This window comes from Pogona vitticeps, chromosome 1 (genome assembly GCF_051106095.1).
Source record: "Pogona vitticeps strain Pit_001003342236 chromosome 1, PviZW2.1, whole genome shotgun sequence".
Taxonomy (NCBI): domain Eukaryota; kingdom Metazoa; phylum Chordata; class Lepidosauria; order Squamata; family Agamidae; genus Pogona; species Pogona vitticeps.
The window spans coordinates 59,291,415-59,313,300 of NC_135783.1; the positions used below are offsets into that span (position 1 = coordinate 59,291,415).

The 21,886-nt window shown below is 41.0% G+C and overlaps 1 protein-coding gene and 1 long non-coding RNA gene across 4 annotated transcripts in view; one reads left to right on the top strand and one right to left on the bottom strand.

The window, feature by feature from the left end:
• Positions 1–21,886, bottom strand: part of SLC35F3 (solute carrier family 35 member F3) — a 166,722-nt gene that overhangs the window by 62,658 nt on the left and 82,178 nt on the right. The gene's annotated exons all lie outside the window — the stretch shown is intronic.
• Positions 9,210–11,796, top strand: LOC110075528 (uncharacterized). The gene is made up of 3 exons (XR_002299982.3): positions 9,210–9,339; positions 9,421–9,482; positions 11,657–11,796. It is a non-coding gene; the product is annotated as an uncharacterized LOC110075528 (long non-coding RNA).

Consider the following 21,886-nt stretch of genomic DNA (forward strand, 5'->3'; position numbering starts at 1 on the left):
GCAGGTTACCATAGTCTCTCGAGACTGAAGGATGCCTAAATGGAGCTTGTGCAGTGTACAAGAGTTTGGAAAGGAGAAGACTAAAAAGGAATGTCTTTTTGCAGTGAGGAACTGATGGTGAATTGCTGGATAGCTCAGTGGTTTTGGTATCTGCCTGCGAAGCCAGAGGTTGGGAGTTCAATTCCCCAATGTGCCTCCTTGACTACATCTGGACTTGGTGATCCATAGGGTCCCTTCCAGCTCTGCAGTTCTAAGATTATATATATAACGTATAAGGGGCATCATGCCATAGTGGTTAAACTGCAACACTCCAGTCAAGACTCTTATCACAAGCTAAGTTTTATCCTGATGGGCTCAGGGAGCTGGTGCAGGGTTGACGCATCCTTCCATCTTTCTGAGGTTGATAAATTGAGTACCCAGCTCATGGTGGTGGTGGTGAAACAATGTGCAGCCTGCATAATTAAATTGCAAACTGCCCAGAGAGTGCTTTAAGTGCTATGGAGTGGTATATAAGCAGCACACTTTTGCTTTGCTGTACAAACCAACCAACTACCTATTTCCAATAGCTTGCTCCACTTTTCTGGCCAAGATAACTCAGCATCCACTGCAATTCCCCTCCCTCCTGCTGCCATTGTTACCAGGACTACTATCTTCAATGGACATTAGTATGTATTCTTTCTCCAAGCTACAGATTTTTCACTATAGGCTTCCAGTTTCTCACTAGTATCACCACTTCTCGTTTGTAAACAACTTTATACAAAAAAAGCGCAGCATTTCATCAATGTCAGTGCTTCATCATTCAGAAGCAAAAAACCTGTTAAACATACTAGGGCGATGGTTCAAAAACAAAACACTGAACCACACAGGCACTACAGTTTTTTGCTTTGCCAGGCTGGTGCATGACTCAGTAAGAAACAGAAATGGAAGAGTGGCTGCATTACCTCCGACTGAATGCTTGCTGAATATGTCAACAGCAGAGCATTTTAAACTACTGACTTAAAATTTTATGTGATCTCCTTAAAATTTTGCACTGGGAAAATATTCAACAAAGTATATTAAGGACCAAACTGTAAAATCAATTATCTGCAATGTATTTCAGAAAAAGGCATAAGTGGAAGCTTCCAGTCTGAATCTACCTCAACAGTGAGGAAATAAAACGCTGCAAGGGAATGTAAATTCAGTTTACATTTCCTCAGCAATGGAAGCTGGCTCCAAGTGCTAAACATGTGGTAAGGGACACTGTCCCCAGCCCTGATGAATGGATGAGGTTTCCTAACATGAACCAAATATTTTAAATGAGAAGAGAACCAGGACAGGAGGTAAACAAAAATATTTATTGAACAATTCAGTCAGTTTTCATCTTCTCTATGAGGTTAATGTGAAAGTGGTATAAAGGGGAAACATTTCGCTAGTTTTGCAACAAATACTAATGGCATAGTAGTACAATATTTTGTTGTCTACTCTGGACCAAGAGTTCTATTGCTTCAAAAAGTCTCAACTGTCTTATCCTTGGGCTCAATGGAGACCAACTGTTAGGTAAGTATGAAGAATCTTTTACTTATCCATCTGTGGCATAGAAACTGTTTTGTGAATACATGTACTGTACAGCAAAAGTGTACTACCTGTGGCCTTAGCATCATCCCCCAGGCCTTTGACTGTTCCCCACCCCCATAATCTGCACCCTTGACATCAAACTCACTCTCTTCCTGAGATCCTAATACAGCAATGAAAGAGTGATCTATATGAGCATTTCTTCCAGGGAGGTAGAGAAATTGTTGTGTCCACGCCCATCACCACAGCACTGTCTGGATACAGATTGCTCTTATCCCAGTGCTACTAACAGCAATTAAAACAATTTATATCAGGATCCCTGGATGTATGTATTGGTGTATAAGACAGTATGTGTAGATGTGTGCATGCATTAGGCCCTGTATCTCAAGCCAACATTATGTGTAGCCATTAGAGCCAAAAATGTTGCATATATCTGAAATACACCTTTAGAAAAGTAAAAAAAACTGTGACAGATGACATCACGCAACAAATTAACTCCCATGTGCTGCTTGCATTTTGTCTAGCTATACAAAATTATACCTTTTACATACATTTTATTTCGTTCTTTCTCTGAAGCTATGGCATGCAAAAAGAGATCAATGGAAGGGAGGTTTAACCCTTTGTACTGCAATTTGCAGACAATAGAAAGCAACAAGATATACCTCCCCACTCCCAAGTCATATGAAATATGTAAAAGAAAAGGAAAGAAAATGTGGGGACTATGCAGCAGTTTAAGTGGGTAGATCATCACAGAACACAGATTCAAGGTCACCTTGCAAGAACAACTGAACAACTTTGTGTGAGCCAGGAATATAGGATGAATTTTGCTAGCTTATAGGACTGGACACCAGACAGATTGTTTTTCTAACAGTACATTTGTTAAGAAGATTGAGTAGCAAGGGAAGAGTGAGGCTGGACAAAACAGTTTTATGTAAACTGGTCCTAAACATGGATATTTATTTATTAGCAACCTTGCATCAAGATCACTCTATCTAATGGGTTTTCACTATGAAATTGAAACTGGGGTTAGTATATTGTTCAGAGCATAAGGAAATCACATAAGCTTACTCATTTAGGCAAAGCCAGCTGGTTCGGCAACATGTCTCAAAAACAGTGTGAAACTAAGCACACAGCAGGAGCCTTTCAGAGAATGGGGAATACAGTACTGTAGTCACAAATTCATAAGTGCAGGATCCCTCCATGGAACCTAAACAAACATGGAGGCAGCAGCTGTTTTCCCACTATTTCTCCCCTCTGCTCTTCTATATTGCCCTTCCTCCTTTTCCTGCTGAACAACAGACTCGGCAAAATACACATGCCTGCATGCACATGCGCACTGCACACGTGCACACAGAGAGTTGGGTGGGGCAGAAAGAGCAACGTTTTGAAAGCAGGCCAATGAATGAGTTGCAAGTTGGACACCTTGTGTGTGTCACACAAATGTTAAGGCACAAAAAGCTACCCAAGCAGGCAGGCAGACAGTCATGTGAAGGAACAAGCTGGCTTCTCCTGCCTTGGTGAGAGTGCAAGGCAGGAGACAATTTCTCACCCAACCAAAGGGAAAAATTGGCTGAAGCAGGGCATCATACATGTCCATGTGTGTGTGTGTGTGTGGGGGGAGGATAGAGGATGCGATCTGACAGAACCATAAGGGAGGGTCCTAGCTGCAGAATTGCCCAACCTTTGATCCCCCATGGGGTGGCATGGCTCTATCACTGTATTATTGCCCTTCTGTGATCACATAACACAACAGAATAATAGCCTGTTTTTTTCTTTTAAGGTAATAGGGATTAACTATTATTTCTACACTTAAACCCAAGCCCTTGGGCTCTGCAGATACACATGGTGATGCTGAAAAAAGAGTTGATAGCTGTTAGAACAATACTTTGGAGTAACTTGGAGAGTGAGTTCTTCAAACACCTTTTAACATGTACAATAGCACTTATGGAAAGGTCCATCAACAGATAAATAAAGCTATTTTGATTATTTAATGTGTTGTTCATTAGCTTTATATACTATTTTTATTTGAACTGTGCTACATGACCTTAGTTGCATTCGTAGAAAAATGATATATAAATATTGAAATAAATAAAGGTGATTCATTTGCTTCAGGGAGTCTCCTCCATTATGAGCCATTAGCAGTTCCTATATTAACCCATGCTCTTGTTTTTCTCATGGATATACTGCGTGTCCTTCAAACTCCAGCAAGAAGGAAAACAGTTAAATTGCCCACTAAATCCAACAAACAACCATAAAATAGAATATAACACAGATAATAGATAAAAACATATCCAGAATTACAGCAATAAAACAGCAGATTGACTAATAAAACACATGAACTAAAATCCATCTGAAACAGGTGAGTTTTAGATAGCTTTTCAAATAGTAGCAACTGAGAGCAGTTTTGATATACTGTACTAGTGGGAGATAACGTAAAAGGCCCTGTCTTTAGTGCCCACCCATCTGAATGATTTTAAAGAATGATCAACATTTTAGGCTTCTGAGACTGATCTTATTTATTTATTTATTTATTTATTTATTTATTTATTTATTTATTTATTTATTTATTTATTTATTTATTTGGTTTTTACCCTGCCCATATGGATTCAAACAAATCTACTCTGGGTGGTTTACAGTCTCAGTAATATAAAACAAGATTTAAAACAGATAACATCTTAAAGCACAGGTGGGTTCATATGAGTGGGTGCTAAACCCATTATTTTGCTTCCACAAGAACCAAGAGCAAAATAGAGAGATTACTTATCTGTAACTCTGTTTCTTCGAGAGGTAATCTGTGAATTCACACTAATGGGTTTAATCTGCGCTTGCGCAGAGGTCTCTGGAATATTCTAGAGCTTTCTTTCTTTCTTTCTTTCTTTCTTTATTTATTTATTTATTTATTTATTTATTTATTTATTTATTTATTTATTTATTTATTAGATTTTTATCCCGCCCTTCTAGATAGGAGTCTACTCAGGGCAGCTCACAATATATTGTGCACAAAACGGGTTTAAAAACAATTAAAATCTATAATAATAATATAATCAAGATGGGAAGATAACAACAAAAACCCAAGAAAAGTGGAAATCAAGCATTGGCAGGAGGGAAGGCCTGCCTGAAGAGCCAAGTTTTTAATTAGCTCTTGAAAACACCCAGCAAGGGTGCCAGGCAGATCTCTGGCGGCAAGCTGATCCAAAGTTGAGGGGCCACTGTCGAGAAGGCCCGGTTTCTTATTCTTTCTTTCCAGTCTTTCCAGGCCCCTCTTGGCGTCAGACCCCTCAGCCATCCATCCTGGCTATAGCGAGTGACTCAGTAGATCTAGGTGGGAGAAGGCGTTCTGCCAGGTATCGAGGTCCTAAACTGTTTAGGGCTTTGTATGTCATCATTAACACTTTGAAGTCAATGGGGAAATGAATGGGCAGGCAATGCAAAGCAGCCAGAATGGGAGAGATATGCTGGAATTTTCTCGCTCCACTGAGTAATCTGGCTGCTGCCTCATTCTGCACCATTTGAAGCTTCCACATCAACCTCAAAGGTAGCCCCACATAAAGCACAGTACAGTGGTCTAATTTCGAGATTACAAGCACATGGACCAGAGTGGTAAGGGCACCATCATCAAGATAGGGACGCAGCTGGGCAATCCGCCACAGATGGTAATTGGTGGAGCGGACCACTGACGCCACCTGGGTTTCCATGGTGAGTGCCAGGTCCAGATGTACTCCCAAGCTGCGAACCTCACTTTTTGTGGTGAGAGTCACACACCCCCAAAAGAGAGGGAGTTTCCCAAGGCACCAATTGAGGGGCCACCCACTCTCAGGACCTCCGTCTTGTCTGGGTTCAGCCTCAGCCCATTTTCCTGCATCCATTGCAGTACAGCCTCCAGGCAACGCTGAAGGGACAGAATGGCATCCACTGAAGTACTGATGGCACGAGGCTCCACACCTCCTGATGACCTCACCCAGTGGCCTCATATAGATGTTAAACAGCATTGAGATCGAGCCCTGCAGAACCCCACAATTGAGACTCCACGGGGCCAAGATATTCTCCCCAAGCTGAATTCTCTGAGGATGGTCCTCCAAGTAAGATCGGAGCCAGGCAAATGCCAGGCCACTGATTCCCAATCGGAGAGCCTCCCCAGTAGGATACCATGATCAACGGTATCGAAGGTGACTGAGATATCGAGGAGGACCAACAAGGACATTTTGCCCTGTCAGCCTCCCTCAAGCGGTCATCCAACCGTGCGACCAGTGCTGTTTCTCTGCCATAGTGCGGCCTGAAGCTCGACTGGAATGGATCCAGGGCATTGGTTTCATCCAAAAGAGCCTGAAGCTGATCAGCCACCACCCTCTCGACCACTTTACTAAGGAAAGAAACATTGGTGATGGGCTTATAAGTGCCAATATCGTCCGCCGCCAAATTTGGTTTCTTTCTAATGGGCTTAATGAGTGTCTCCTTGAGGGCAAGGTTCCTCTTGCCCTCCTGGAGAGCCCCATCAATTATCACAGTAGCCCATTCTATTGTTACAGGCCTAGCTACTTTGATTAGCCAGGCTGGGCAAGGGTCAAAAGAGGAGGTGGTGGCCCGGCAGCGATCAAGCACTTTGTCCACCATATCTGGCATCATAGGCTGAAATGATATGTTCATCAAGGACCGCCCACGTAGTCCACCCGTCCTGGCAATTACCTCAGTTCCGAAGAACAGCCTGCCACTGCATCAAAGTGATACAGGAGTGACGGACAGAGGGGAGGATGGGCAGGAAGTGTGAATTCACAGATGACCACTCGGAGAACCAGAGTTACAGGTAAGTAACCTCTCTTTCTTCTTCATGGTCTCTGTGAAGGCACACTAATGGATGATTAACAAGCTAACTTACCGGAGGAGGGATGTCATGGAAGAAGAGAAGAAAGTACAGCTCTCCCAAATGGTGCATCCTTTTTGGCTCTCAGATCGAGGCGATAGTGGGTGGCAAATGTAGATGGCATTGCCCATGTGGCAGCTTTACAAATGTCCGGGAGTGGTACTTCATGAAGAAAGATTGCTAAGGTAGCCAGAGCTCTAGTAGAATGAGCCTCAATACCAGCAGGTAGAGGCTGTTTGGCGAGTTGGTACGCCAGCTTTATAGTGGAAACAAGCCAACAGGATATAGTTTGAGAAGAAATATGGGAACCTCTATGAGGGAGGTGTGGTGTTACAAAAAGTTGATTTGATTTGCAGAAGGAAGAAGTCGGTGAGACATAGAAAGCAAGTGGATGTCTAACATCAAACACGTTTAGAGATTGTTCTAGATCAGTCGTAGGTGATGGAAAAAAAGGTAGGTAAAACAATAGGTTGTGAGAGGTGAAAATGCAACACAACCTTTGGTAGAAAGGAGACATCAGGGAAGAGGGTGACGAAATGAAGGATCGACCCTGAGGGCACCAAGTTCCAAGACTCTACAAGCAAAAGTAATGGCGACCAGGAAGAGTGTTCTTGAGGGAAAGGAGGTGCTCTGAGACAGTAGCAAGTGGCTCAAATGGAACACAGGTAAGCCAGTGAACAGGTAGAGACCATTGTGAGGAAGGTGCGGGAGCAGAAGGACGCATATTGTAGACACCTCGAAGGAACAGTTTCAATGTGGGATGATGAAAAAGCAGAGCAGCATCAGAATTTTGAGGTTGATGAGCTATTATAGCAGACAGGTAAATCTTGAGAGTAGAGAGGGAGAATTGTTTATGTAATAGATTCTAGAGAAACTGGAGGACAGCTTGCAGGGTTGTAGGAGTGGTAAGAAGAGGATGCTGAAGAGCAAACTTTATGAAGGCAGTCCATTTATAGGAATAGAGCTTAACAGTGGCAGGTTTTTGGGTGTTAGCTAAGACGGCGTCTACTGAAGGTGAATCCTCCACACCGTGAGATGGAGAGTGTGAAGATTGGGGTGGTGAGTCTTGCCTTGGTGCTGTAAGAGGAGGTGAGGAATGAGAGGCAGCTGGAGGTAATCTGTGGCAATGGAGCGGAGCATGGTGAACCATGGTTGTCTTGGCCATCAAGGGGCAATGAGGATTGCATTGGAGCGATCATGATGGATTTTGGCTATTGTTCTGAGAAGGAGAGGGATGGGTGGGGGAAAGAGATAGATGAAGTGTGTGGTCCAGTCTGCCATCAGTGCATCTCTGAGGGATCCATGTCCCATGCCTGCCCTTGAATAGAAGAGGGTGCATTTTGAGTTATGGGATGTGGCGAACATGTCAATTTGTGTTTGACCCCAGCTCTTGCAAAGGTGGAGAAATGCGGACTGGTCTAGACACCATTCGTGCATCTGAGTATGCAGTCTGCTGAGGGTGTCTGCTGCAAGATTGTCTTCAGTGGCAATATGTACTGCTACAGGAAAAATGTGGCATCCTAGACACCATTCCCAGAATTGGATGGTGAGATATAGCAGTGGAAGGGAGTGTGTGCCTCCTTGCTTGTTTCTGTAAAACAACATGGTGGTGTTGTCGGTTGTAACTTGAATGGCATTGCCGAGAATGATTGGTTCGAAGGCTCGGAAGGCTTTGAAAATGGCTAAGAGTTTGAGATTATTTATGTGAAGAGCCCGCTCTGCGTGGACCAGGTAGCATGAATATGAAGGTCATTGCAATGAACCTCCCATCCGGTAGGGCTTGCATCAGTGGTGATCTGAACTGATAGTCGAAGGACTGTCTGATGAACAGGTTGGATGGAGTGTCCCACCGGAGGAGCTGAGAGAAGAGCTTGGTGGGTCTGTCATAGGATTGAAGAGGGAGAGATACTATAATTGTAGAGAGTGCATCTTTAGCATGGTGTTTTGAATGGCCAACGTGGTGGAGGCCATAAGGCCTAGGAGATGTTGAGTCAAGTGCACTGTGATGAAAGAGTGAGGAAGAAATTGACCGATGAGTGTGCGAAGTTTGATCACCCTTTCTAGAGGAAGAAAGACTCTTGCCTTGGTAGAGCCAAAGACTGCACCTATACAGTGGACCCTCGACTTGTGAAATTAATCTGTAGTGGAACAGTGGCTGCAGGTCAAAAGGTCTGTAGGTTGAGGCTCCATTGACCTACAACGCATTGAAAACCGATTAATCCGTAACCGGCCATTTTTGTTCCGTTTTTGTTCCATTTTGTTTTTTTTCTGGTCTGTAGGTCGATTCTCCGGCTGCAAGTAGAATCTAAATTTTGTGGCCAGAGAAGTCTGTAACTCGAAAAGTCTGTAAGTGGAGCCATCTGTAAGTCGAGGGTCCACTGTATAGACAATGTGTTGTGTGGGAGTAAGAGTGGATTTTTCTTTGTTGCTTTTGAGGCTTGATGGGTTGGATTCATTTTAGTGTAACCATACGAAAACATCTCTGAATGATGTAGTAGTTGAGGTCCTGAAGATCGAAGATAGGTCATAGACCGCTGTCTCATTTTGGAACAGTGAAATGGTGGGAGAAGACCCCTGGATCGTCTTCTGAAGGATCGACCGGTGATATGGTGTCCTTTAAGAGAAGATATCGCGGAGGTGGGAAGATGAATTCTATGGCATAACCTGTAGCGATGATGGTGAGGACCCAGGAGCCGGTGGTGATAGATGCCTAAGATGGAAGATGGCCCAAAAGACAAGTGACAGTGGGTGAAGAAGGGTAAGCTGAGCAGATCTGGGGGATGAGGAAGTCAAAGATTCTGTTTTTGTTTCTTATCAGGGTGACAGAAAGACTGTTTGGGGCGGTGACGTTGCACTGCGTGTCTAGGTTGAAAGGAAGGAGCAGGATGTGGAGGATACCTATTCTTGTCAGTGAATGATCTGAATTGTTGGTAAGAGTAAGGACAGTGCCATTGATATCGTTGTGGCTTGTAGTATGATTGGGTGTTATATGATCATGCTGTCTTTTTCAGTTTTTGCAGGTTGCCCAGTATGTCATCGGTCTTTTTGTCGAATAGTCCGGTACCATCGAACGGTAAGTCTTCGATTATCATGTGAGTGTCATCTGAGATATCGTAACCAGGTATGTCTACGGAGGGCTATAGCAGTAGCCATGTGCCTGGATGATGCTTCAATAATATGTCTGGCTGTGATACGCTCCTGACGTGCAAGGGCCATGGCCTCCTGGTGGAAAGCAAGGCCACAATGTTTGTATTCACATGAAGCTGATTGCAGTGATGGGAGAGCTTTGTTTCAAAGATAACAATGATAAGTTCCCATAGCTGCTAGATAATTGGCAGCACAGAGAGTAAATGAGGTGAGGGAATAGATTCTACGGCCGACAATGTTTAATTTTGTTCTTTCCTGTGTGCGACTTTGGTACTGGAGGGGGTGGTATGAAGTCATCATCCGACGAGGAACAGTAGAAGCCATGATACCGTGGTCGATATTGAGGGGAAGGGGAAGATTCAGAGAAGTCAGATTGGTAATAGTATCGGTGTTGAGGGTGTTGACGGTCCGTATAGAAGTTGAGCTCAGGTTGGTAATACCGATATGTTCAATGTTGAGAGTGTTTGAATGTAGGGTCATAATACTGTGGAGGCTCATAGAGCATGACTTGTTTGGAGTGGTGATACTGATTAGAAGGCTCTTGAGATGCCAGAGACCCAGTTGGAGTCATGGGTCATACGGGATTGGCATCAGAATGACACATCTGTGACATGTGATGGGTCTTCCTTAACCTCTTGCACAGAGGTGAAATGTTAGGTGATTCGGAATCGTCCATAGAGATGGAACAACCCGTGGACATGAGGCTCAATTGTGCCAATCTAGGCAGGATGGTAACCTAAGCAGGATCGAGCACAGAAGATGGAGAATGTGCAAGTAGTGGAGATGGAGGTTGACCAGAAGGAGGAAGAAGAGTCTCTTCTTGTGAATCAAGGCGGATTGTAGGCTGGTCGTGTAACGGTGCTAGGTCTGGTATCCCTTTCTGTTCAGTTGGATATAGGGAGTTTTCAGTTAAGTATTTATATATAGATCTTGCAAGTACTCCTGTGAGGAGTTTGAACATTGCTGGAAGACATGTAATTGGTCAATAGTTACTGGGTTCATTGTCCTTTTGATTAGCTTTTATTATCAGAATGTGCAGCCTGTTTTGTCATCCAGTCTTCAGTTGTAAAATTTTGAAGTAAATGGTTAAATTGCACTGCTATATGTTGATGGAGACTTGTTAGAAGCTTTAAACAAAATCCGTAAAGCTCATCTGGACCAAGAGCACTCCATTTTTTCACATCCTTTACTTGCCTCTTGATCATTTTAGTTGCTATTAAAATAGCATCCATTTGTTTTCCTTGAGTTTCTTGACAAATGTCTTTAATCCATGAGGTGTTTTTGTTACGTCCGGTTGGGCTTTCCCACATTACTTTCTAGAATTTTAGAGCATCATCTTTACATGGGTGTAATGAGCTCTGTATTTATATATCAGAGATATAAAATGGCAAATGTTTATACAACACATCAAAATACAGAGATTGTGGTTGGTTGGTAAGACAGTCAATGGGATTTTAAGCCTAGGTTGGTAGTGTCTTTGATATATAGGTATATCTCATTGAAGCTTGTCCTATAAAGGATGTAAGAACCTCTGTCATTAATAACAATGGTAGAATAAGTAAATTATACTGGTGAGACTGGCCTTTTACAGAGCGAATGACATTTTCTTTATAGGATGTCTGGGGTAATTCACACATCACAATAGATTACCACAACAGCAAAATAGCAATGAGTTAAGACTCTCTGGTTTACCTTTGGAGTATTTTAGGTGGATCTGTTGAGTGTGGGGGGATACATCTGGGACATACAGTACAATTATCGTAATGCTAATATTTTGTAGTTTCCTAAAAAGTTTTGGCTTATAATATATTTTATCTCAGCTGTCTCTCTCTGGATTCTTGTTCTATAGTTTCTTTTTTCCAGTATAGTTATTTTTAGATTGTGTACAATGTCCTTGTAAATTAAAATAATGTGAAACAGGTTTCTCTGTATTGTCATTCCTGATGTCTGATTCTTTTGCATAGAGATTGTTTCATTTGTCCTATGTAGAGTGCAGATGGGCACTGTTGGCAAAAGATGGCATAAATAATATTGGCAGAGGAACAGATGAAAGAACCTTTGATACAATGTGTGACATTGTTCGGTCATTGTTTATTCCAGCAGGAGAGTTAATTTGACCCTACCAAATCCACAGACTTATTAAGAGGAACCAAAATGGATGACAAAAATGAGAAGACAAATGAGAAAACAAATTAATCAAGGACAAGAAAACTGTATAAATGAGACTTTTTGACTGAAAAGATGGAGTTTCTGTATGAGCAAGTAAGCCCTTGTGAAAGATGGAGACAAGATAAGCAATGTCTTGTTCAGCAGCTCAACAACTTCAGAAATTTAACAAGACAGAAGACAATGGCATCCATTTATGAGACTATGTTGAAACACGGTGTACTTGCAAAAAATAAAAAAGGACTGAAAGTCTACATGGACACCAATGACATTTTTCCCTGACAAAAGCATGAACATATAAATGAAGAGTACAGATTTTCTGGACCTGCCTCTAAGCACTGTAGAAATCTTTAGCTGCAACTCTGATCAACATAAAAAGTCCAGAATGGAATTCCCAGAAGGGAATAGTATGGGGAATTGCCATTTCTCTTCCATGTGTATCACCCACTTTTCTGCTTCTCTGTCTTCTTTTTTTGTTCCATGCCTGTGCTAGAGTATTGTAACTATGAACTCCTTAGAATGCTTAGTAGCTTAGCATAAACTAGAATGATTTAGCATTTAAATGGCCCAAAGGGAGTTTAGAATGATGAACGTATTATGCAGGAGAGCTTGGTTCTCTGTTGTTGTATTATTCCCAATAGCTTTATTTTGCCATTGTTGAACATCACTATATTATTTCTTTACTCCTGTTCTTGAACCATTTACTTTTCTTTTATCATCTTATGTAGCTATTTAGTCACACTATGATATCTTTATTATCTCTCTATAATGCACTGCAGTTCAGGAAAACCATTTAATTTATTACAAATACAGTTTTGAGACTTCTGGTTCTTTCTACTAACTCAGCTTTATCCATGGATATACAAATTATGAACCATCATGGACAGTGGAAAATTCGAAATTAGTAAGCAGAGGTTTCTGATGCCTTGATATTCTAACAATATCAATAATGGGAAAGTGTTCTCCTTAAATAAACTGTTAGGACTCCCCATATGTAGCAATGTCACCAAATAGAGATCTTAAAGAGAAATAGAGCTAGGTTTGTGAAGGAGACACACACACATTCACCCACACAAGCACAGGGTGTGGAGAAGGCAAGGGAGTATGGAAAGCATCCCAGTGAGTGGCAAACTTCACAGACACAATTTATACAAGCAGGTGCATTCACATGAGCCAAAACAATTGAAAACAAATTGATTTCCCAAGTGAACAACCTTCACACAACTGAGTAAAGTACTTCATCTTCCAACTTTTAAAAAAACGTCACAGACAAAACAAAAGCAAAAAACAAAAACACCATGTGAATCATGGAGACACTTTTTAAAAATATTATTTCAAACACAATAACCCAATTCCAGATGTAACCACACTCTAAGATGACCTTATTTTGCTATATTTCTGGTAGAGTTGGAATTGGTTCTCCCTTCAGAGCCCACCTCTGAGTTTATGGGTGTTCTTGTTGAAAGTGGTGGTCTATTAGATAACTCAGTTTAAATCATTTGGGGCTTCAAAGCTTGCAGTCAGCACTTTGACATCACAAAAAAAAAGCCCTGCTGGATCAAACCAAAGGCGTACAATAACCCAACGTTCTGTGATCAGCCAACCGCAGAGTATGAATGCAATAGCATATTCATGCCCTTTTCCCAGTAACCGTGAATTGGGAAGCATTGACTTTGAATTAGTACTAAAAGAGAACAGGAGCAAATGAAGTTGGGAAAATATTGATGTTATATGTTCTGGCAGAGAGGTTTCTGCAAGCATTCTAGCCACAGCATTTTATACCAGCTGAGATTTATGGATACTTTTCAAAGCAGCTCTAGAAAAACACCATGTACAGTACCGTATATTAATGAAATCATTCAGGTGGTTCTTTGTTGGATTCAGAAAACAAGGCATTTTCAATTTGTAACAGTATTTTTTTACCTTTAGAAATTAAAGAAAAACTAGAATGTAAGAATTTAATGAAAAAAACTTTAAAAAAACAAACCAAAATAGATACAAATATTTTCTGGAGATGTATAGGAAAATTTGGATATTTGGTAAAGAAAAGACTAGATTAATAGTGAAAGCAACTGGGCACGAGAAAGATTAAGAAAGGCAAAAATACTAAAAGGTTTCTCAGCCAAGGATTTCAGTGACAAATCTGCCCGGAAAAGAAATCTCCATTAAGTCTGATAATATTCAGCAAATTGCAATATTATACCCAGTTTCCTAGAAAAAAAATTCTCAGTATATTCAGTGGTGCCTGTACAGGAATGTAAGGCAAAATCCAAAGAAACAAAACAAAACAAAAACAAACAAGACAACATGGGGCACCTTAAAGACTATAATATTTTAAAGTGAACTTTTGTGGACACACCCACTTCGTCAGACATATGGACCCAGAATGAAATTTGGTATGAATTATTAGTTTCAAAAGTAGATTATTCTGAATATTCATTGGCTACAGGCAGTAATTAGGCCTATGTTTGTTTTAGGGTTCAATTGTAAAAATTACTCCAGGAGACAGAAAACAGACACCAGGTCTGAGAAAAGGTTGGGGGGGGGGAGAAAGAAAAGTGAGAGAAAGGGTAGGTTTGTTTTTTGTTTTTGTTTTTCTAAGACTTGGGATTCAGCTAGGAGCGTGGAAAGGATTACATAAATATAAATATAAAAGTGAAAGAAGATTCCAGAGGAATCACGTATACAGAAATGTGCTGGTAAATATATATTTTAAAACTGAAGTATCCCATTAAATAAGCACACAATTGCCTTTTCCCTTTCTGAAGCAAGACATGGGGAAACAGAGATTAATGACTGAAGATACAAACAACCGATCTTCTAATTTTTAGAAGATTTTGCCACAAGGCAGAAACTATCATAGTTCTGTTTTGCATAATCTATACAATTTATGTAAAATTGTGCTCCCCCCCCCCCATATGAGAACTCTCACCAATAACGGCACATAATATTTTGCCATGTTCCAAGTGGAAGAAAAAGTTTGTAGTCCCATGTTTTTGTTCACAAGAGCAAGACAAGTGAAGATATAAGGGAAGTTTTAGTTGATCAATAATACCTTAACTTTGTTGAAATAGCCTTTTCAATGTAATATGCTAGTAGTCTAGCAGTAAGGTTTTCGTGACCTGTAATCCACTGAAGCTAAAAAATAGTGTGATACCATGGAAAATAGATATACAGATGGTTCATTATGCAGGCAATACTGAAAAGACTGCAAATGCATAAGGCTTAAAGAATTTTTGCTCAAACAACAATGCTAAAAATGTATAACACAAGTAGTGCTATATATTACGTATTATTTTTTTAAAATCAGCTTCAATGTCGTATACCATAACTGTGTTATATAATGATTTCTGCCACCCAACAATTCACAAAGTACTAGCCACTGTACATACGCAATTACATTTCATACTTTAATATTGTTAAAATATTTCAAAATACAAAATGTGTTTTAATATGTTCCTACACAAAGGATGTACACTAGAAAAGTCAACTAACAAAACGACTGCAGCAACTCCAATGCAAGATTCTATATTGTTGCTTATAACTATCTATTATTTGTAAATAATAATAAAAAAGTAAACCTTCCTGCAGAACCAAATGCCAGTTAAACATGGGAAATACAATGGAGTGGAAAGAGATCAAAGAAGCAAGTACAACAATGAATGGCTGCGGGCAGTGAACCCAAAAGTGAGAGGAACCACTTTGTTGTATCATATTATTTCACTTTGTGAGTACTAAGGACTCTCAGGGAAGTTAATAAGCATCATGTCACTAATCATCTGAAATAAACTCCAGATTTAATAATGAACCCATTATCTGACTAAGCCTCTCACTGTAAAGGGCTATTGAGTATCTGCAGTTCATATTGATTAAAGTCATCCCATGGAGAAGTTAACAAAGGTGCTGCACTGCTCTGTTTGTGGAATCTGAACCATAGTCTAAAACTCTTACCTGTGTTTAATCTGTAAGACTTATTATTTATTTATTTATTTATTTGATTTTTACCCCGCCCCTCTAGACCATGTCTACTCGGGGCGGCTTATATGTTAATTAATGGGAGGCGTGTTGGATTCACCACAATTTACTATACAATGAGAAACTGGCATACAATTTACACTGAACGATGCAAAAAGGGTAAAGTGGAAACACCGGTATCTTGAACACCTACAATATCATGCTGATTCAAAAATTAAAATGTTGTGGCACAACTTGCTAAGTACAAAATTGTCTACATGTCAAATCCAGACACAATGAATAGATGAAGCAAGGATAACATTATAGGTCATCTTACCTCACAAGAATTAGCATCTCTTCTGGAAAAAAAATGTTGAATTGCATTTTATCTGGCTTAACGTGCACTGAAACAATTAGCATAGACAAAGGGTACATGCAGAAAGTGTAATTACAGCTCTCCTATGTAAATGATGTAAGCTGAAATACAGACCAAATATGCCCATACTTCACCCACATCATCTCTACATCCTTCCCTCTTCCCTTGGAAAGGTAAAATTCCAGCATCTGGTCTGCAGTACCTTGGGTGCTTTAACTGGGAGAGACATGCCATAAAAATGAAAGTAACTCAATAAATTCTAGTGCTGGTGGTGACAATGACGACGACGATATGGTTATACTAATACTTTATGCCACATTTTGTATGCATGACCAGGGCATGAAGATTTCCATTGTTCTATTGCTCAGATATAATGCACTGCTGTTCACCACCTGTGTGAGCCAACCCTCAGTTTCATAACAGTGTTTGGTTATTCGTGTACAGCTACTGACAGATTAGCTGTTATTGCTGTGGCATATTTTGATGAGTCTCAAGGACATGCTGTACAGATGGATTTTTGAAAGCTCTAATTAAAAATATGATTTAGCTCTTGTATTACTGAAATAATGTGTCTCATTATAAACCAGACAGTGTAGCTGTGTGCTACTGCCAACATTATTTGCAATATTTAGAGGGGTGATTAACAAGATGATTTTGCTGAACTGAAGTAAGCCACTATTGGTCAAATTGTATAATATATTAAATTCACTGTACAGTTTTGTGAGCAGTCAATTAAAGAATCATAGAACCATGGAGTTCGAAGGAGCCTATAAAGACATCATGTCTAACCCCCTGCTCAAGGCGGGAATCCAAATTAAAGTAAACATCACAAATGTCTATCTAATTTTCTCTTGAATGCTTTCAGAATTGGAGTACTCACCACCTCCCAAGGTAACTGTTTCCATTGTCATACTGCTCTAAGAGTTAGGATGTTTTTCTTGGTACAGTATTCAACTCGAATCTGGTTTCCTGTAACTTACATGTCCTGTATTCTGGAAGGATTGAAAATAGATCCTGGCCCTTTCAAGTATTTGAAAAGTGATATCATTTCTCTCCTCAGTCTTCTCTTCTGAAGGCTAAACATGCCAAATTCTTTGAGTCTTTCCTCATAGTATAAACAGACATTAGTTATGCCAGGCAACATTAAAAGAGTAACACTTCTACATTGCACAGCAAATGTTAAATACAATTTTCACTAATTTGTAAAAATGTTAGGCAAGGTAATGATTTTGCAAGTCTCATGCTGTTCCTCTCTGCATAAAACAAAGCATGTAAGTATGAAAAATAAACCAAGATTATGACAAGAAGCAAGAGGAAGATAGAATGCAACAAGAATACAGGGGGGTGTTGTGTTATGATAACATTCCTCAAATACTTGAAAAGTTGCCCTAGTATAGAGGAGGGGCAGGATCTCTTCTCGATCATCCCAGATTGCAGAATATGTAATAATCGGCTCACGTTATAGGAAGCCAGAGGGGGATATTTTGTTTCTTTTTTTCTTAGGTCAAGAAAGGTTCAGGGAAGGCAGGGAAAATACAGTCCAGGCAGTACCGGGCAGTCTGAAGACTGTCTCCCAACCCACTCTCTAAACGATGGGAGGAGTGAGGAAGCAGACAGGCACCCTTTTCACTGGCCAACAGTTAACTGAAAGTTCACATTTTGCACTTTCCCTGCCTCCCACGTGGTTTTTTTCAGTTCGTAACTCAAATCTAAGTATGTAAGTCAAGTCAATATTTTCCTATGAGAGTGGTTCTTAAGTCAAAATGTTCTTAACTCAAGCCGTTCTTAAGTCAAGACCCCACTGTAGATGGCTCTAAGAGTGGCCAGTCAACAGACGTTGTGCAGCTATTCCATCTTTCATACCAGATTTTCTGTGGTAAACCAAATAGACAAGGGGTGGTGGGAAACCATGGGAAGATTACAATTTGAAGATGCCATAATGCAGAAGCACACATAGCTGGTAAAATTTTGAGAAATATAATAAATGGTTCTGGTGGAAGAACCCCCAGGCAACATCAGTGAAGTTACGCTGTATTCTTAAGCATCTCTTAAACAGTGGCAAGCTTTATATGCATGTTTCTCAGAAAATCTTAAATGTGTCCAGAGAGGACATTCAATAACACAGCAACAATAGTGCTTTCTCTGCTGTCTGACATGGTTACCTTCAACCCTGCGGTTTCTAATATTTGGATTGTAACGTACAGAAATCTTCTTTCCTTTCCCTACAGATGACTTTCTTTCCTTCACCTTGGCTTGCTTATTTATTTATTTATTTTTGTTATTATTTACATTTATGATCCACCTTTTCACTACAAAGTAGTGTTCAAGGCAGTTTACAAATTTCCCAGAAACAAGAACAAAAGCAAGTAAAGCCAAATATAACCTAAAATAATTAAAGATAATATAGAATTACTCTAAAAGATTTGTAGTAAGGAACTTGGTTAAGGAAATTAAAGGGGAAGATTGGAACAAAAATACAGAATAAAAGAATAATTAAAAATATGTCTGTAAGAATTAAGGAAAATTATTATAAAATAATGTGGATATGGTATTAACATCAGTGAAGCTGAATATATTAAACAAAAATGTACCATTTCTGTGTTAGAGATGCAAAAAAGAAAAGGGGATATATTTACGTATGGGTTGGTCTTGCGAAATAAGGAAGAAGGAATGGTTAATGATTTTCAAGGAGATAAGGAAAATAATGAGTGTGTACAAATGTCCCCAGTAATTAACTTGTTGAATATGGTTAATAACAATCAATTGAAGAGGGAAGAAAAGGAATTAATTATTATAATGGTGATGTGGCAAAGTTAATATTGCAAAGAATTGAGAAAATAATAACCAATTTAGCATGGAAGAATGGTATAAAGAAATGTGGAATGTGGCAATTGATGATAAATTAACCTGTGAAACTAAGATCAGAAGAGGTATATCAAAATGTCAATCAATCAATCAATCAATCAAGGCATCCTTCAGTCTCGAAAGACTATGGTATCGTGCTCTGTATGGAGGACTTGGAACAGCGTCTAGTGTGGCTGTGAAGGCCAATTCGAGAGTGACAGTCCCTTCCACACTGAAGACAAATCCAATCTGTCCCCTGTCCAGCTCCCTGGTTTTGCTGCTTTTGTGACTTCCTCTTTGCCTCAGCCTGCTGGGCAAGGGTTTCTTCAAATTGGGAGAGGCCGTGATGTACCGCCTGCCTCCAGGCTGGACGCTCGGATGTCAGGGTTTCCCATCTGTTGAGGTCTATTCCTAAGGCCTTCAGATCTTGCTTGCAGATGTCCTTGTATCGCAGTTGTGGTCTCCCTCTGGGGTGCTTTCCCTGCACTAGTTCTCCATAGAGGAGATCCTTTGGAATCTGACCATCAGCCATTCTCATGACGTGCCCAAGCCAATGCAGATGTCGCTGTTTCAGTAATGTATTCATGCTGAAAATTCCAGCTCATTCTAGGACTACTCTGTTTGGAACTTTGTCCTGCCAGGTGATACCAAAAATCCGTCGGAGGCAACGCATATGGAAGGTGTTCAGCTTCCTCTCCTGCTGTGCACAAAGGGTCCAGGACTCAATGCAGTACAGGAGTGTGCTTAGGACACAGGCTCTATAGACCTGGATCTTTGTATGTGTCGTCAGCTTCTTATTGAGCCATACTCTCTTTGTGAGTCTAGAGAACATGGTGGCTGCTTTGCCAATGCGTTTATCCAGCTCGACATCTAGAGAGAGGGTATCAGAGATGGTTGAGCCGAGGTACACAAAGTCATGAACATCCTCCAATTCTTGAGTGGAGATGGTAATGGAAGGAGGTGAGTCCACGCCCTGGCTCATAACTTGTGTTTTCTTCAGGCTGATTGTTAGTCTAAAGTCTTGGCAGGCCTTGCTGAAATGGTTCATGAGTTGTTGGAGGTCTTCAGCAGAGTGGGCAACAATGGCTGCATCATCTGCGAAGAGGAAGTCCCGCATGCATTTCAGTTGGACTTTGGTCTTCGCTCTCAATCTAGTGAGATTAAAGAGCTTTCCATCTGATCTAGTCTGGAGATAGACACCTTCTGTTGCAGTTCCAAAGGCCTGCTTCAGCATGACAGCAAAGAAGATCCCAAATAGGGTCGGCGCAAGGACACAGCCTTGTTTTACTCCGCTTCGGATGTCAAAGGGATCTGATGTTGAGCCATCAAAAACTACAGTGCCCTTCATTTCCTCATGAAAGGACCTGATGATATTAAGGAGCTGAGGTGGACATCCAATCTTGGGAAGTATTTTAAAAAGGCCATCCCTGCTAACCAGATCAAATGCTTCTGTAAGGTCTATGAAGGCCACTAAGAGTGGCTGTTTTTGTTCCCTGCATTTCTCCTGCACTGTCGGAGGGAGAATACCATGTCAGTGGTGGATCTATTAGCTCGAAATCCGCACTGTGATTCTGGATAGACTCTGTCTGCAAGCACCTGGAGTCTCTTCAGCACAATACGGGCGAGCAGCTTCCCTACAATGCTCAGAAGAGAGATGCCACGGTAGTTATTGCAGTCGCCCCTGTTTCCTTTGTTCTTGTATAATGTGATGATGTTTGCATCCTTCATGTCCTGTCGTACTCCACCTTCCCTCCAGCAGAGACAGAAGACTTCATACAGTTCAGTGGTGATGATCTCCTTACAGCATTTCAGCACTTCAGCAGGGATGTTATCCTTTCCAGGTGCCTTGCCGGAGGCGAGGGAGTCCAAGGCCGCTTTTATTTCTGCTAGGGTTGGTTCGCTGTCCAGCTCTTCCAAGACAGGCAGGCACTCAATGTTATTTAATGCTTCTTCAGTTACTACATTCTCTCTGGAATATAGCTCAGAGTAGTGCTGTACCCAGCGTTCCATCTGCTGTGCTCGGTCCTGGATGAGCACACCTGTGGCAGACTTCAAGGGAGCAGATTTCTTTGGTGTTGGACCTAAGGCCTGCTTGATACCGTCATACATTCCTTTGATGTTACCTGTGTCCGCTGCTATCTGTATCTGAAAGCAGAGCAGAGCTGGAGCCAATAATCATTGGAGCATCTCCTGGCAGCCTGTTGGACTTGGCTACGAGCAGCTCGAAGAGCTTGCAAGTTGTACTTGCTAGGACAGGCTTTGTATGCTGCTAGAGCTCTTCTCTTATCCTCAATGGCTGGCATTAACTCCTCTGAATGGGCTTCAAACCAATCAGCCATCTTTTTGGTCTTCTTGCCAAAGGTGGACAGGGCGGTGTTATAGATAGCGTTCTTGAAGTGTTCCCATCGTTCAGGTGCATTTGCATTAGCTGGACCTGGAAGGGCTTCCTCAAGTGCTTGGGCAAATTCCTTCACTTGTCTTTAATCGCAAGTCTTGCTGATGTCAATACGTGGTCTTCCTTCCTTTTTCGTGTGATATACTCTCTTTGTTCGCAGTTTTACTCTACTACACACCAGAGAGTGATCAGTATCACAATCAGCACTCTGGTAACTGCATGTGATCGTAATGCTAGGAAGGCTAGAACGTCTAGTGAGGATTAGATCGAGCTGATGCCAATGCTTGGATCTTGGATGTCTCCAGGAAACTCTATGTTGCAGCTTCGTATTAAAGAATGTGTTGCTGACACAAAGACCATAATAGCAGCAAAACTCCAGCAAGCGTTGGTCATTTTCATTCATCTTTCCAATGCCAAAACGGCCTAGACAAGTGGGCCAAGAATTATGATCAGCACCAACTCTAGCGTTAAAGTCTCCAAGAATGAATACTGCCTCTCTTTCAGGGACTTTTTTGATAGTAGCTGCCAGATCATCATAGAATTTGTCTTTCACTTCTGGAGTGGATGACAGTGTTGGTGCATATGCACTAATGAG